The sequence below is a fragment of the Sceloporus undulatus genome, chromosome 1 (assembly GCF_019175285.1).
Source record: "Sceloporus undulatus isolate JIND9_A2432 ecotype Alabama chromosome 1, SceUnd_v1.1, whole genome shotgun sequence".
NCBI classification, from domain to species: Eukaryota; Metazoa; Chordata; class Lepidosauria; order Squamata; family Phrynosomatidae; genus Sceloporus; species Sceloporus undulatus.
The window spans coordinates 275963548-275977904 of NC_056522.1; positions in this window are offsets into that span (position 1 = coordinate 275963548).

Below are 14357 nucleotides of genomic sequence, written 5' to 3' on the forward strand. Positions count from 1 at the left end.
CACTCTCCTTGGAAGAATGTTCTCTAAAGCAAACTGGGCCACTCTCTCTTTGCCTCAGATATCTCAATACTTTTTGCATCTCTTATAGATTGCCTATTCTTTGATTCCTGGTTACAATAAAAACATCTGAAGTTAATGAGGCTCTCAGAAGATTCCAAAGACCAATGTATTAAAACAGTTTCAGGATTAGCTGGAGCATAATCTTAGTTTGTTCAGAGGGTTCATGAAGCCTTGAAAAAGTGATGGTTTTTTGTGTTAGTGATGAAGTCATAAATCAGACCCATGTTTTTGGCAAAGGCAACCATTTTGCATAATCTATTTATCGTCAATCTATTCCATCTCATTAGGAATTTATATTGTACTCATCACCATGGTATCCAAACATCCACAATATTGAAATACTACATTATCATTTTCCTTCAAAAAGAGGTTAAGTAGAGTGTATAGCTAAAATTAATTCAAAGGATTAAACAATGGTGATAAATGGGATAATTTTAGTAGGAAACAGCCAATTGATACAATTTTCAGAATAACAACAAGATAGGAGTTTTGGCTGCAATTTCCATTCACCTTCTTGCTTTGCCATAGACATATCTCCTCCTCCTCCTTCTATTCCTCCTTTATCAGAGTACTTTAACTAAGTATCTCCCCCCCCCCCCCCCCCCTCCTTCTGGCTTTTGTATATATGAAGCAACACAACACAAGTCCTTCTAGCTTCTGAATGTCCAAGTTCATATTTGAAATCTCTCCTTTACTTCCTCCCCCTCCTATTATAGGTGTCAAACTTCACTGAGGATGACTCCCTTCAGCATCTATATACTTCTGATGATGCTAGTTCTACCATCTCCTGCCATGAAAGCCAAGGGTGGAAATGTCCCTCCCTTGCTATTCATAGACAGTCTTGTGAATCACCTCACCAGCCACAGTGTTTTCCAGGCTCAGTTCAAGACACTGGTTCATACTGGTAAAACCTTATATGACTTATATGGATGTTCATTTTCTTTGATGTGGTCAATTCTATTCAGCATCATGGAACTGTATCCATACCTGCTCACCAACTAAACTGCAGTAGGTGGTCCAAAGAAGCAGGGCCTTTTCAGCTGTAGGGGTAATCAAGTTCCCAGAATTTAGGGCATGGACTTCCCTTTCGATTCCTCAGGGCAAGGCAGAAGACTCCTGGCCATTCTCTTTATGGAAGACAGAGGCATGTGTGACAAGTGGTTTGTCACTGAACCACTCTCCCCAACTAAACTCTTCTCCTTGGATGACATGGAGGATGTTAGCTTGTTGCCAGCATTAAAGTATATGTAATGTCTCAGAGGATGGCATTGACAAACTCCCTCTGAAGAAACTTGCCAAGAAAACCTCATGATAGGTTTCTCTTTGGGGTGCCATAAGTCAGAAATGACTTGAAGGCACACAACAACAAAATGTTTTTGTCCTCTGTACAGAGCAGAGACATACTATTTTATTCTTTGTCTCAGACAGCATTTTTGGAGGGCTGTCTCTGTCCTATTGGGGCCTTTGGTTCTCTCATGGAACCAAGCAAATGAAATGGCACAATATAGACATTTAGAGAAAGAGAAAGTTGTTGTTCGCTGTCTTGAGTCCCTATGTTGGGAGAAAGGTGGGATATAAGAAATAATAATAATGATAACAACAACATGGTGAGCCACTCATTCCATGTCTGAACAAACATTGCCTATTGCTCATCTGAAATGTATGAGGTAATGGTAGCCAAGAAAGCACAGCACTTGGTAACATGATTTTTATTGGAGGATGATTCACAGAACTGGGAGTTATAGTCCAAAAGATAGTTTTTCCAGCTCTGTCTACTTCATTACTTTAGGATCAACTCAGTGCAATTTAGTAGAAATATGAATTATCTTTTTGAAATTAAAGTCACTTGTATTAGGAGTGACATGGACACAGCTGGTACAGAATCACAACCAGCTTTGTGATTCAGCTCATGTTGCTGCATTTGCTTAGCTTTTTTCTAGTTTATGATACCTGAGGAGGAAGGCACAGTGTCTGGAGAGTTGTCAGGAAGCTATGTCTGCCCATGATTTTACCTTCCCCACCATGCTTAATGAAATCCTTAATGAAATTTTTAGATGTTTGCAGAAAACAAGAACATTTGATCATGATGATGTAGGGAATATCTAGCCTGTTCTAACCTACTAATTTTGGGAAAGGTATAAGCAATAACTTTGCATTTATAATATACTGGCCTTGTGTGTTTTGTGGAAACAAATATTGCAGCAACACCCATTGGAAGGCAATTAGAGATGAGAATGGTTTTTCTTTAAACAGAATTGGTTGCACATGGATCCAGTTTTAACCCAGTCTGAGTCTGCCTGAAGCTGCTTTTAGAGTATTAATCTGAAGCAAAGCTTTCCCAGCCCAACAGCTGGATGTACTCATTGCATATATAATTCCAACCAGAACCCAGCTGCAACTCCGCCGAGCAATGCCTTTGATTTATCTGACTAGAACAGGGTTTTGTCTTCATGGTAACTCATGACCAAACAGCAAAGATTGTGGTGGCCATGATGGTAATGGAGAACAAAACTTCTGTAGCTTTTCAAAGATCTGGATGTGTGTACATGTGCAGAGAATATACCAGAATTGAAGCTTATCTTAATGTTAATATTATTAATTAATATTAACAATTATTATTAATTATATTATTAATTGTTATCACTAATCATATTTTAGCATTAATCACACAATTCTAATTGCTTTTATTCTGAGAAATTGGTACTACTATTTAAATACCATGAGAATTTTCATTTTCAAGTATGCAGCCTTCTAAAAAGTTCTATGTAATATCTGAGGAATAAAGAATATTTCTTTAAGCTCCTGTTTCTTTCTTTTTATCTGAGAGGAACGATAAAAAAAATCTCCTTCCCTAATAAGCACATTTCAACCTAATATTTATATATAGAATTATATTCAAGTTTCCTGTAATTTCAATATCATCATCATGCTCCTTTCTCCATTTCCAACTAGTAGTATCATTATTCAAACGAGACCTTTCCTTTTTACAATCTATCTTTTCTCTTTACCATTTTCAGGCAATAGATTCATTATTCTCTGCCTGTAATGTTAGAGTAATTTCCATGGCATCAGATTGTAATCGTACAAATACTGAGTGGATGGGTAAAGGGGGAAATAAGGAAGCAAGCCCCTGTTCAAACAGGAATTGTTCAGTAATTAGCATTAATGGAAAGAGAAATGCACTACATTTCTTTTAAAGGCAAGCAGGAATATTTTTTTTATTTATTTTTAAAAATAATTTGAAAGAATGCATCAGAATTGAATTGACTCAGTTGAAGCACTTTGGGAAGATTAAATAATGGGCTCTCTCATTTTGTAGTGAAAGCAGACGGAAGTGAAAGGGAGTCACTGAAGAAACTGTGAAGAAATTACTGTTGACAACTATCACAAACAATATATTGGCTAAGAAGGGGAGACTAACTTACAGAAATGTAGGCTGGATGGATTTATAATTCAGGAAATGGGATTTCTCCCCCAAAACTACACCTAAATAAGAGAGCTCTGGCTTCATGGAGCATATCTTCAAAGCATGTAATTTTGGTATGGCTCCACTGAAATATAGAGGTGTTCCTAGATTGTGCCTCGACTGAAATATAGAGCTGCATCTAGATTGTGTCAGATGGGATTGTTGTGCTTTTGGCTGAGCTAGCAGAGCATTTGTTAGAGTCTCATATTTCGAAGCAGAAGCTGTTTTTATTGTTGTGTCAAATGCGTTTTAATTACACTGCAATTTACCCCTGAATTACATAATTTTATTAAACCTTCCCGCCAGGTACTAGCATACAGGTCATAAAGAGAATTTGGGCTCTATTAGACATTGTAGCATGAGCCTACTTTTAAAAGGGGGGGGGGGACAAGTGTCTCATAAATTACACTGGAGGAAACTGTAAAACTGCAATATAGTTCTTTTCACTTGAGGAGTTATGTCTTATTTCCTGGTTACCTCTGCTGGGGCCATTACCTCATTCTGTGTTTTGGGACAATGACATTCATAGGTCAGGATGAGGGCTAGCCAGAACTTGAAGTAGATCTATGGTGGCTGAAATCTTGTTGGTGATAGGAGTATGCATAACTCAGGCTTATACATGTGTATGCCTTATACTGTATTTGACATGATGTAAGCAGATATTCACTAGCTCCTTGTACAACAAATCCAAATCTCCAGCTTCAAGGCTGAAGTCCCATGAGGGGTGTACTTTTGTGGCTCTTTACTGGCTGGTGTGGGGAATAGGGGAGGGTTGTTGTTGTTGTTGTTGTTAGTGTTGCCCTTGAGTTGCCCTGGACTCATGGTAGCCCTGTGTATGAAACATATCCAAGCCCCACTATCCTCCTCTACTTAGATCTTGTAGATTTAGGCATGTGACCTGCCTGACTGAGTTTATCCATCTGCCATGTGGTCTTCCTTTCTTTCTGCTGTCTTCTAACTTTCCTAGCATTATTTCTTTTCCAGTGATTCATGGTGTGGCCAAAGTACAACATCCTCAGTTTCATCCTCTTGGCCTCCAGGGAGAGTTTGGACCCATTTCTTTGTCTTTTTGGCCATCCATTATATTCTCAGCACACTTATCCAGCACCATATCTCAAAAGAGTTTATTTTCTTCTTATCTGCTTTCTTTACTGTCCAGTTCTCACATCCAGACATGGTGATGGGAAATATAATGGTTTGGACAATTCTAATTTTAGTGCTCAGTTGTATATCTTTACCCTTTAGAATCCTGTCTAGTTGTTTCATTGCTGTCTTTCCCAGTCCTAGTCATTTTCTGATTTCTTGACTGTGGTCTCTGGGCATAGTTAACCAGGAAACACCTGTCCCCATTAATGTTGCAACTGGGGAAGAGAAATTAGACATCTCTCCTGGTTCAAAGACAACAACCTCACTTCTCTTTTCCTAGCTTCTGTTGCTCTGCTTGGTCACCCTATGAATAGCCACAGCAGTACTCCCAGGGTATGATAGCTACCTTGCGTGTTGGATGTGCTGCATGGAACAATTTGTTGGGAGTGCTCTATGCACTCCAATATAGGATTTTGGCAGGTGTATGCCTTCCTTAAACAATGGCAAGGCAGAATTCTCCACTATTTGAATGGCCTGCCTGCCAGTCAAGCAAAAGAGATTTAAATTCACCCTCTATGGACATATTTCAACATGCATTTCCAAAGGAGGCTCGTATGTAATAGTCACATTGCCATCGGTTTTGCAGTGCTCATCCTATTGAACTTGGCTGGATTTTCTTCTCTGGGCAAATAGGGTATACAGACCACAGCTAGATAAGCTATAAGTCCCCACAACTGTTAGTGACTAAATGACATAAGCCAGACAGTACTGGAGCCATAAAACATTAGTTTGAATCCTACTGTAAGTGTCAACTAAAGTAGACCCACAGAATAAATGTGATTACTTACATGGCTCACTGTTTGACAACTATGCCAATGTTTTAATTTTTTTTTCCCCCTAAATCTTGAAAAGGTTTTGTGGAATGAGAATGTGGTATCCGACTGTTGACTGTGCCAATGTTTTATAATACTTTACTATGCCAATGTCTTATAATAATGTGTGAATTTTGTGATGCTATGGGGGATGGGACTGTGGGTATTCTCCCCTCCTACTCGGATATATAGAAGATATAGATCTTCATTCAGAGTAGAATGTAGATATATTTGTGCTATGGCAGTACACCTGATGTTACATGTTTTGTATTTTTGCCATATTTTGGTGGTGGCCATGTGCCGTAATAAATTCATTCTTCATTCATTTGTTTGACAATTTGAAGTCGAAGGCTTTCATGGACAGCATCCTGAAGCACCTGGACTGGGCTCTACAGGCTAATGGTTATTCCAGCTCAGACATAAGAAGGGCTGCCAGGCCCAGGAAAATCCAGAGGAGGGAAGACAAGCAGCCACCCAAAGGGAAGGTATTTTTACCATACATCACAGGAGTCACAGACAGAATAGGCAAAGTGGTAAGGAAGCACAACCTTCAAATGGTTTACAAACTGATGAAGAAAATACAGCAAATGCTTCACTCAGCCAAAGACCAGAGAAACCCTCTCACAGCCGCAAGAGTTTACCACATACCATGCAGCTGCGGACAAGTCTACATAGGGGCCACCAAACACAGTGTGTAAACAAGAATCAAGGAACACAAGAGACACTGCAGACTGGGCCAGCCAGAAAAATCAGCAGTAGCAGAACATGCCACAAACCATCCTGGGCATAAAATACTGTTTGAAAACACTGAAATTCTGGACCATGCCAACCACTACCATGTCAGGATGCACAGGGAAGCCATTGAAATCCACAAACATCTGGATAATTTCAACCGGAAAGAAGAAACCCTTAAAGTGAACAAAATTTGGCTACCAGTCCTGAAAAATAGCAAAATGAGGATTCAGCAAATGCAAATGGGAAACCACTCAGAGTCAGGGGCTTCCTCAACAGATAATGATCACCAATTAGCAGACACTAATCCTCTTTCGCATTAGCCTCCCAGCCTGAGGCCTGCCATCAGCACAGAACAATACACATGCAAATCACTCCTGCATTCCCAGGCTCACACAGTGTGTGTGTGTGTGTGTGTGTGTGTGTGTGTGTGTGAGTGAGAGAGAGAGAGAGAGAGAGAGAGAGAGAGAGAGGTCTATAGAAGTGCAGACCTGGAGGCTATAGATGTATGTGTTGATGAAACAGCTTCCTTTGCACCTCATGAGCTAGCCAGTTTGCCTTCAAATGCACTAGAAATAATCAGTAGTGAAGTATGATTCATGTATGATTTTGGTTGACATGGAGTGTAATGGGGGAGAATCTTGTCCTTCTGCGCAGACAGCAGATAACCTGCTTTTCACTTGTTCCCCTTCCTCAAGGTCTATAATAGATTCATCTACGTTCATCTATGAAAAACACCCCTCTCTAAAACTATATTTCTAACAGGACAAGTAGATGTATACATTCTGGACGTAGGTTTTATGTTCTTAGGCCATCTCAACAATTGAAATTCCTCCAGTAATCAATAGATTCATCTTTACAGTGTAGAATGATCAGATGAAAGAGGGGAAAGGGCTTCTGTGCTATCTCTTTTATATTTCTATGAAAGAAAATTTCAGTGTTGTAAGTGGAGCAACCTACAGAGGCCAAAAATAGTGTGGGATGCCTAGTGTGTTCACTTTGTCTTACTTTTTGTTTGCTTCTCTTCATCTACGCATGATACTCTCAAGCTGACTTCCCCTCATAACACCTCTCCTCTCTTATTCATATAGGCCTGTTACAGACAGCCAAAATAAAGCTGCTTCGAGTCACAGTGGAGGTAGCTGTTTCAATGATGCATGCGTCCTAAGAGTCCAGAAGCCACACCAAAGCCACGCTCCAGTCCTTAGGGCTGGAGTGTGGCTTGGTGCGCACTTCTGGACTCTTGGACGCATGCATCATTGAAACATCATACCTCCACTGTGACTCGAAGCAGCTTTATTTTGGCTGTCTGTAACAGGCCATAGTCTGTGGTAAAAGATCCCATCTTTTCTTGGTCCTGAGATCTACACTCTAACATACATCTTTGTCTTCACTGTGGATAGGTTTTTTTGTTGATAATATCAAATGTAAATTTCTGTACAGGCTAACATTAAACAAGAGCAGTTTGTATTCATAGTAATTGTTCCCAGGTGTGATTCTACAGTTTGGGTGGATGGAGCACTGATTTTTCCTGATGAAATTCCTTGATTTATAAAATGATTAAAATTATAGGAACTATGTGCTATAACTCATGCTAAAATGCATCTGCTCATACTAAAATGGTCTCCAGAACATTCAAAGGATTAAATAGTTTGGGGGGAAAGTAATTAATAAATTCATGTCTAATTCATGTAGAATTTACAGCTATTGGGTATGGCAACTGTAATTTGAGTCCCCATGTGGTACCTAGAAAAGGGGTGGACTACAGCCTTGAGAATCCTGTAACCAGCATGGCCACTGCCAGAGCATGCAGGATGAATTTTGCTGTTGTGTCCCACTGCAAGCTTCTCAGCAATTAGCCATTTTTGGCAACAGGATGCTGATCTAGATAGGTATTGATGTTATTCTTGGACTTTTTCATTCTGGGCAATGTAGAGTTTTTATTTGCAAAGGTTTACAGTAGTATAGGATAAGGGAAGGCATACCATGCTTAAAGACCCTGAAGGTACTATACCCTGTTGGATCTTGAAGGCTATGCAGGGTGTGGTCTGGATAGGGGATCACTTGGATAGAAGACCACCACGGAATATTGGGTGCTGAAGGCAGTAAAGAGCCTCAGGGCCCTTTCACACTACACAGTTATACCACCATGATTCCACTTTAATAAATAAATAAATAAATAAATAAATAATATTTATTTATATCCCGCCTCTTCCGTTTGGGGATCGAGGTGGGTAACAAGAGAATTTATATTTATTTATTTATTTAGGTATTTATATCCCGCCCTTCAGCCCTAATAATAAATATCATTTATATGATACACAATATAAGAATAATAAAACCCACAAACCTCTGACCAACACTCCCTCCCAAACTATAAAATTAACGTAAAACATGATTAAAATATATAACAGTACTACACTACAAAGTTATTCTACAATCTGCAAATGACGAGGAGATATAGTAAGAAGGATGGGTAGAATCGGTTATGGGCAATTATCACTCAGGATAGGCCTGCCAGAAGAGAAAGGTTTTTGTTGCTTTTTAAAAAGCTTCCAATGAGGGTAACTGGCGAATCTCTTCCGGCAGGCATTCCAAGCTTTAGGAGCCATAGCAGAAAAAGACCTCCGGGAAGTCACCGCCAATCCGTTCTTTTTTGGATGTAAAATTTTTTTCCCGGAGAAACGGAATGTACAGGAAGGATTATATGGGAGGAGGTGTTCCTTCAAGTAGACTGGACCCAGGTGATGTAGGGTTTTGTAGGTAATAACCAACACCTTGTACTGTGCCTGGAAGCTAATAGGCAGCCAGTCTAATGACTTTAGAATAGGTATGATTCGGTCAAACCTAGATTTTCCAGTAATCAGTCTGGCTGCCATGTTTTGTATCAACTGAAGCTTCCGGACATGGCACAAGGATTGCTCCATGTAGAGCACATTACAGAAATCAAGACAAGAGGTTACCAGGGCATGTACAACCGTTTCTAGGTTTCACTGTTCCAGGTAGGGGCGCAACTGGCATATCAGCTGAAGCTGATAACAGGTACTCCTGGCTGTCACGTCAATCAGATGAAGTGACGAATCCAGGAGCACCCGTAAGCTGTGGATGCAGTCCTTCAGGGAAAGTGTGACCCCATCTAGGACTGGCGAACATTTCTCCATACCCGGGTTGGGGTTACCTATCGTAAGTACCTCCGTTTTGTTTGGATTCAACTTAAGTCTATTTTCCCTCATCCAAACCATTACTGACCTCAGGCAGTCATTCAGAGGAGAGATGCCCTCCTTGGTCACTGAAACAGTCCGAGACATAGAGAAATAGATTTGGATGTCATCAGTGTATGGATAACATCCTGCCCCATGTCTCCAGATGATCTCGCCCAGCGGCTTCATGTAAATGTTGAATAGCATTGGCAACAGTATCATGCCTTGAGGGACGCCCGATTTGAGCTCCCTCTTGGCTGAACAACTGTTGCCAAGCGACACCATCTGGAACCTGCCTGAGAGATAGGACCGGAACCACTGCAAAGCAATGCCTCCAATTCCTAGTTCCCTCAGGTGTTCCAGAAGTGTGGCCACTGAGAGGTCCAAGAGCACCAACAGGGCCACACTTCCTCTGTCGATGCACAGACGGAGCTCATCGACCAAGGCAACCAGGGCAGTCTCAACTCGGTATCTCGACCTGAAGCCAGTTTGAAATGGATCAAGATAATTGGTGTCATCCAAGACTGCTTGGAGCTGGTTTGCAACCGCCCTCCTGATCACCTTGTCCAGAAAGGGAAGTAGAGATACTGGTCGATAATTGTTTTTATCCTGGGGATCCAGGGAAGTTTTCTTTAGAATGGGTTTTACCACTGCTAATTTCAGACTAGATGGAAAACAACCTTCCCTGAAGGAGGCATTGATTATAGATTGTAACAGCTTTAGAGTTCCCTCACCTCCCTGGATGGCCAACCAGGATGGCCAGGTATTGAGAGGGCAGGTGATCTTTTTTACCTTACCAAGCAGCTTGTCTACGTCATCAGTACTCATAGACTGAAACTGATCCAAGGTAACCTCATTAACAGAGTCACTAGACACCTCTCTTGTTGACTCTGTACTAATGCTGGTGTCTAAGTTGGCCCTTATCTGAGAGATTTTATCTGCAAAGTGGTCATTAAAAGCGTTAAAAGCATCACAGCAGGCTCTCATGGATTGAACAAGAGGATTCAAGATGGAAGGAGTCAATTTCTTAACCACCTTGAAAAGCTCTGCTGGACGAGACTTTGCAGACACAATAGATGCAGAGTAGAAAGACTTCTTCGCTGCAGCTATTGCCACTCGATAGGCTTTAAGAAAAGTCCTATGATGTGTCTCGTCAGATAAACGTAGAGTCTTCCGCCAGTGATGCTCTAGTTGGTGTCCAGCCCGCTTCATCCTTCTAAGATCTTCAGTATACCAAGGATTTTGATTCGGAGTGGGCTGGAAAGGATGCTTGGGAGCGATTGTGTCAATAGCCTTGGAAAGATCTTTATTCCAGGTAGTCACCAAGGTTTCGACAGAGTCACCGAGGTTGCCATCCATTAAACCCTCTAGGGCTTCTTGGAACCTTTTGGGTTCCATCAGCCTTCGAGGGCGGACCATTCTAATAGGTCCCCCCCCCCCCCCCCCGAGGAGATTGGGGATAGTTGCCTTCAGTCCAGTCTTGACCAGGAAATGATCTGTCCATGACAGAGTGGAAGTAGAAATAATTTCCGCCCATGGATATCCTGATCTGTGCAAAAGATGGCATTGAAGGCGTGACCTGCACAGTGTGTTGGGCCAGAGACTATTTGGGTTAGGCCCATGTTAGACACGGCAAACATGAACTTCCAAGCTGCACCAGTGAGATCTGAAGAGCCGGTCTCGAGGGGAATATTGAAGTCCTCCAGAACAAGAAGCCTAGGGGTTTCCAACACCAGCTCCGAGACCAGTAGTGTCAGTTCGGCTAGGGAGTCTGTTAAGTTACGGGGTGATTGGTAAACCAACAGAATCCCCAGACTATCCCTAGCCTTTAGGCGAAGGTAGATACACTCAATGGCTCCATCCTGTGGAATCCTGGAACTTGGAATTTAGGGAAGGGTATTTATAATTCTCAACCAGAGAGGCTCTGGTGCCTACCAAACTACAAAGTCCAGGATTCCATGTGATGCAGCCATGGTACAGTTAGCCTGCCCCATATGTGGGCTTCCCATATGTGGATTTGAGGTCACATGGATGAGACACACCATTTAGATGAATGGTGTGCATGCCTGTGGTGTGCGCACCACATTAAGCCATGCTGTGCTGCACACGGGAGCATGCCTCATTCGTCTAAATGAGGCTTGAGCATGTGCAGAATTCACTCTATGCGGGGGGTGGGTGGGTGTCTGGAACAGATCCCCCATATAAAGCAAGGGTCCAATGTAGTTAAAGTGGAATAATGGTGCTATAATTGTGTAGTGTGAAATAATCCTCACTCTCTCTCTCCCTCTTCCTCTCCCTCTCTCTCTATATTCAGAGGAAGGAAATATGTCTGATATTCTTGGGGACATCATAAATTGACTGGTGACTTGAAGGCACATACACACACAAAGGGACACATTGATAATTTAGACAGCAAGATATTGTTCCAGAAATTCTACTGTGATGGTCTCTCTGCAGTTCATAAAGTTCTGCAGGAATTGAGAAGAAGACTGTAAAGCAAAGGTGGACAACTCAATGAGACTGGAGACCACTTTTCTGGCCTTGGGAGCCTCTAGGCACCACACAGATGCTAAAAATTCAAAAACAAAACAAATCAGCAAAACAAAACACAGAAACCTCCAGAAGTCCACTTCTGGTTTTGAATTTTGGGGGGGGGGGCATTAAACAGGTCCAGGGGGATGACTGCAATCTGTGTAAAAGATGGATAACCCATTCATACTTTTTGATGGACAGAAAAAGGGAGAGCCAGGGAATCTGGAAAGGATGCAAAAGCTGCCTTGGAGGGCCACTTTCGACCCCAGGGTCACATGCCATCCATTCTTTCAATAAAAGAGGAAGAATCATATTGGTTTGGTCTGGTGAAACTCTGATGCCCATCCATGATTTGATCAACTGTGCAAAGAGGTCTGTTGTAGAGCAAGGAAGTGTTCTAAAGAAATATGAAACATTGTGTACCGTGTCCTCTCACCCTCTTGTTCCCCCCAGCAAAAGAAATATATCTGCTGTAATTGTCTTCTGTTCAAGAACCTGGTAATTGTACACTTGTTCACTTTACGGAGGGCTAAGATTTACAGGATAAAGATGGTGGAGGAGCTAGCGTGCAGATTAAAGCGACTGGATACTGCTAGATTTATATTCCATTTGGGATGATAATGAGGTGGTTAATATAGAGATACAAGGCTGTAATAAACCATAGATTTTTACAGATCTCTCTGTGAATCTGAATCACTATTTGGTGACCGGGAGATCAATGATATACAAGAGCCCATCCAGTTTTCTCTCAGCTCACCACTCCTAGGTAAAACAGGCTTGGCAATGTCAGAATTTTCCCCCTGTCTGTCACAAGAGATTGTACAGGCAATAAAAGCAATAAATCTACCTCTGACTCCCAGGGAATGCATATATTGAATTGAGCTTTATTAATGGTTCACGGATCAGGTAATCTCACTTCAGAAATATTCCTTTCAAATAGATAATTCTCTCTCTCTCCCTCTCTCTGGCATATAGATTGCATTAATTTCTTTTAAAGAAATAGCAATCAACTTTAAAACCTTTATGTGGGGGACGAGGTGGAGTAGAGGCTCAAGGTAAAACTTAGCATTTGTTTTAGATTTGGGTAGTGCAAGAGAGAATAAAAGTTAGCTAATGCAGATTGTGTTATCTGAAAACTACAATTAAAGTATGAATTCCAATAATGTTAAAATTATCCTGTCAGAAAACAGGACAGCTAGCAGGATGACTATACAATTCCTGCACTATACAAATGAGTTATATTTGGCAGGTGTGTATATGGATGTTACCTTGTATGCTAAAACACAACAAATATGGCAGTCACATATCCCTCAAAATGCTTCCAAAATAAACTGTTCAGATTGAATAAGAGGCTTAATTTTCCCAAATTATTTGAGTTCCAAAATGATTTCAGTTCCTTGTTTCTCAAGGACAGGAGGAGAAGAAGGGACGGATGTACAGGGGAGATGGGTACTCAAACAATAATAAATGTTGAGAAACTGGAGTGTCTCCAAAGGTGGATGACCAAAATGGTGAAGGGTCTGAAAACCATGTCCTATGAGGAACGACTTAGGGAGCTGGGGATGTTTAGCCTGCAGAAGAGAAGGTTAAGAGGTGATATGATAGCCCTGTTTAAATACTGAATGGATGTCATATTGAGGAGGGAGCTAGCTTGTTTTCTGCTGCTCCAGAGACTAGGACCCAGAGCAATAGATGCAAGCTACAGGAAAAGAGATGCCAGCTCAACATTAGGAGGAACTTCCTGACAGTAAGGGCTGTTCGACAGTGGAACACATTCCCTCGGAGTGTAGTGGAACTTCCTTCCTTAGAGGTTTTTTAAACAGAGGCTAGATAGCCATCTGTTGGGGATGCTTTGATTTAGATTTCCTGCATGGCAGGGGTTGGACTGGATGGCCCTTGCGGTCTCTTCCAACTCTATGATTCTATAAAGGGAATTGGGATGATGGGTAGCTTGCTTTTGTTTTATCACTGACGTATTGATGCACATACCACCTGTAACATTTATTCCATTAATTTAAATGAGAAGGGCTAACCCATGTATCCATTTTGTATGTGTGCCTTCAGTTCATCCATTCATTTGTAGTGACCTCATGAACTTCATAGGATTTTCTTAGGCATTTCTTTGCATAAATATTGGATCAAAAAGGGATCTTCATGCATGTGGGAGAGGAGGATGGAAAAGATCAATCACATGCTGGCCTCATTCCCACTACCTTTTAAACTGGTTTGCAAATAGGTCTGAAGTGGTTTAAATGGCCCTTGTTCACACTTGAGCTGAATTGCTGAAGTGATTTGGAGAGGGAGGCCATGAGCTAGACCCATTTAACCTGCTTTTGAAGCTCATTTTTTCCTCATCTTTTGCAATAAATCAATTTAGCACAGGTGTGAACAGGATACGGATTGGAATCA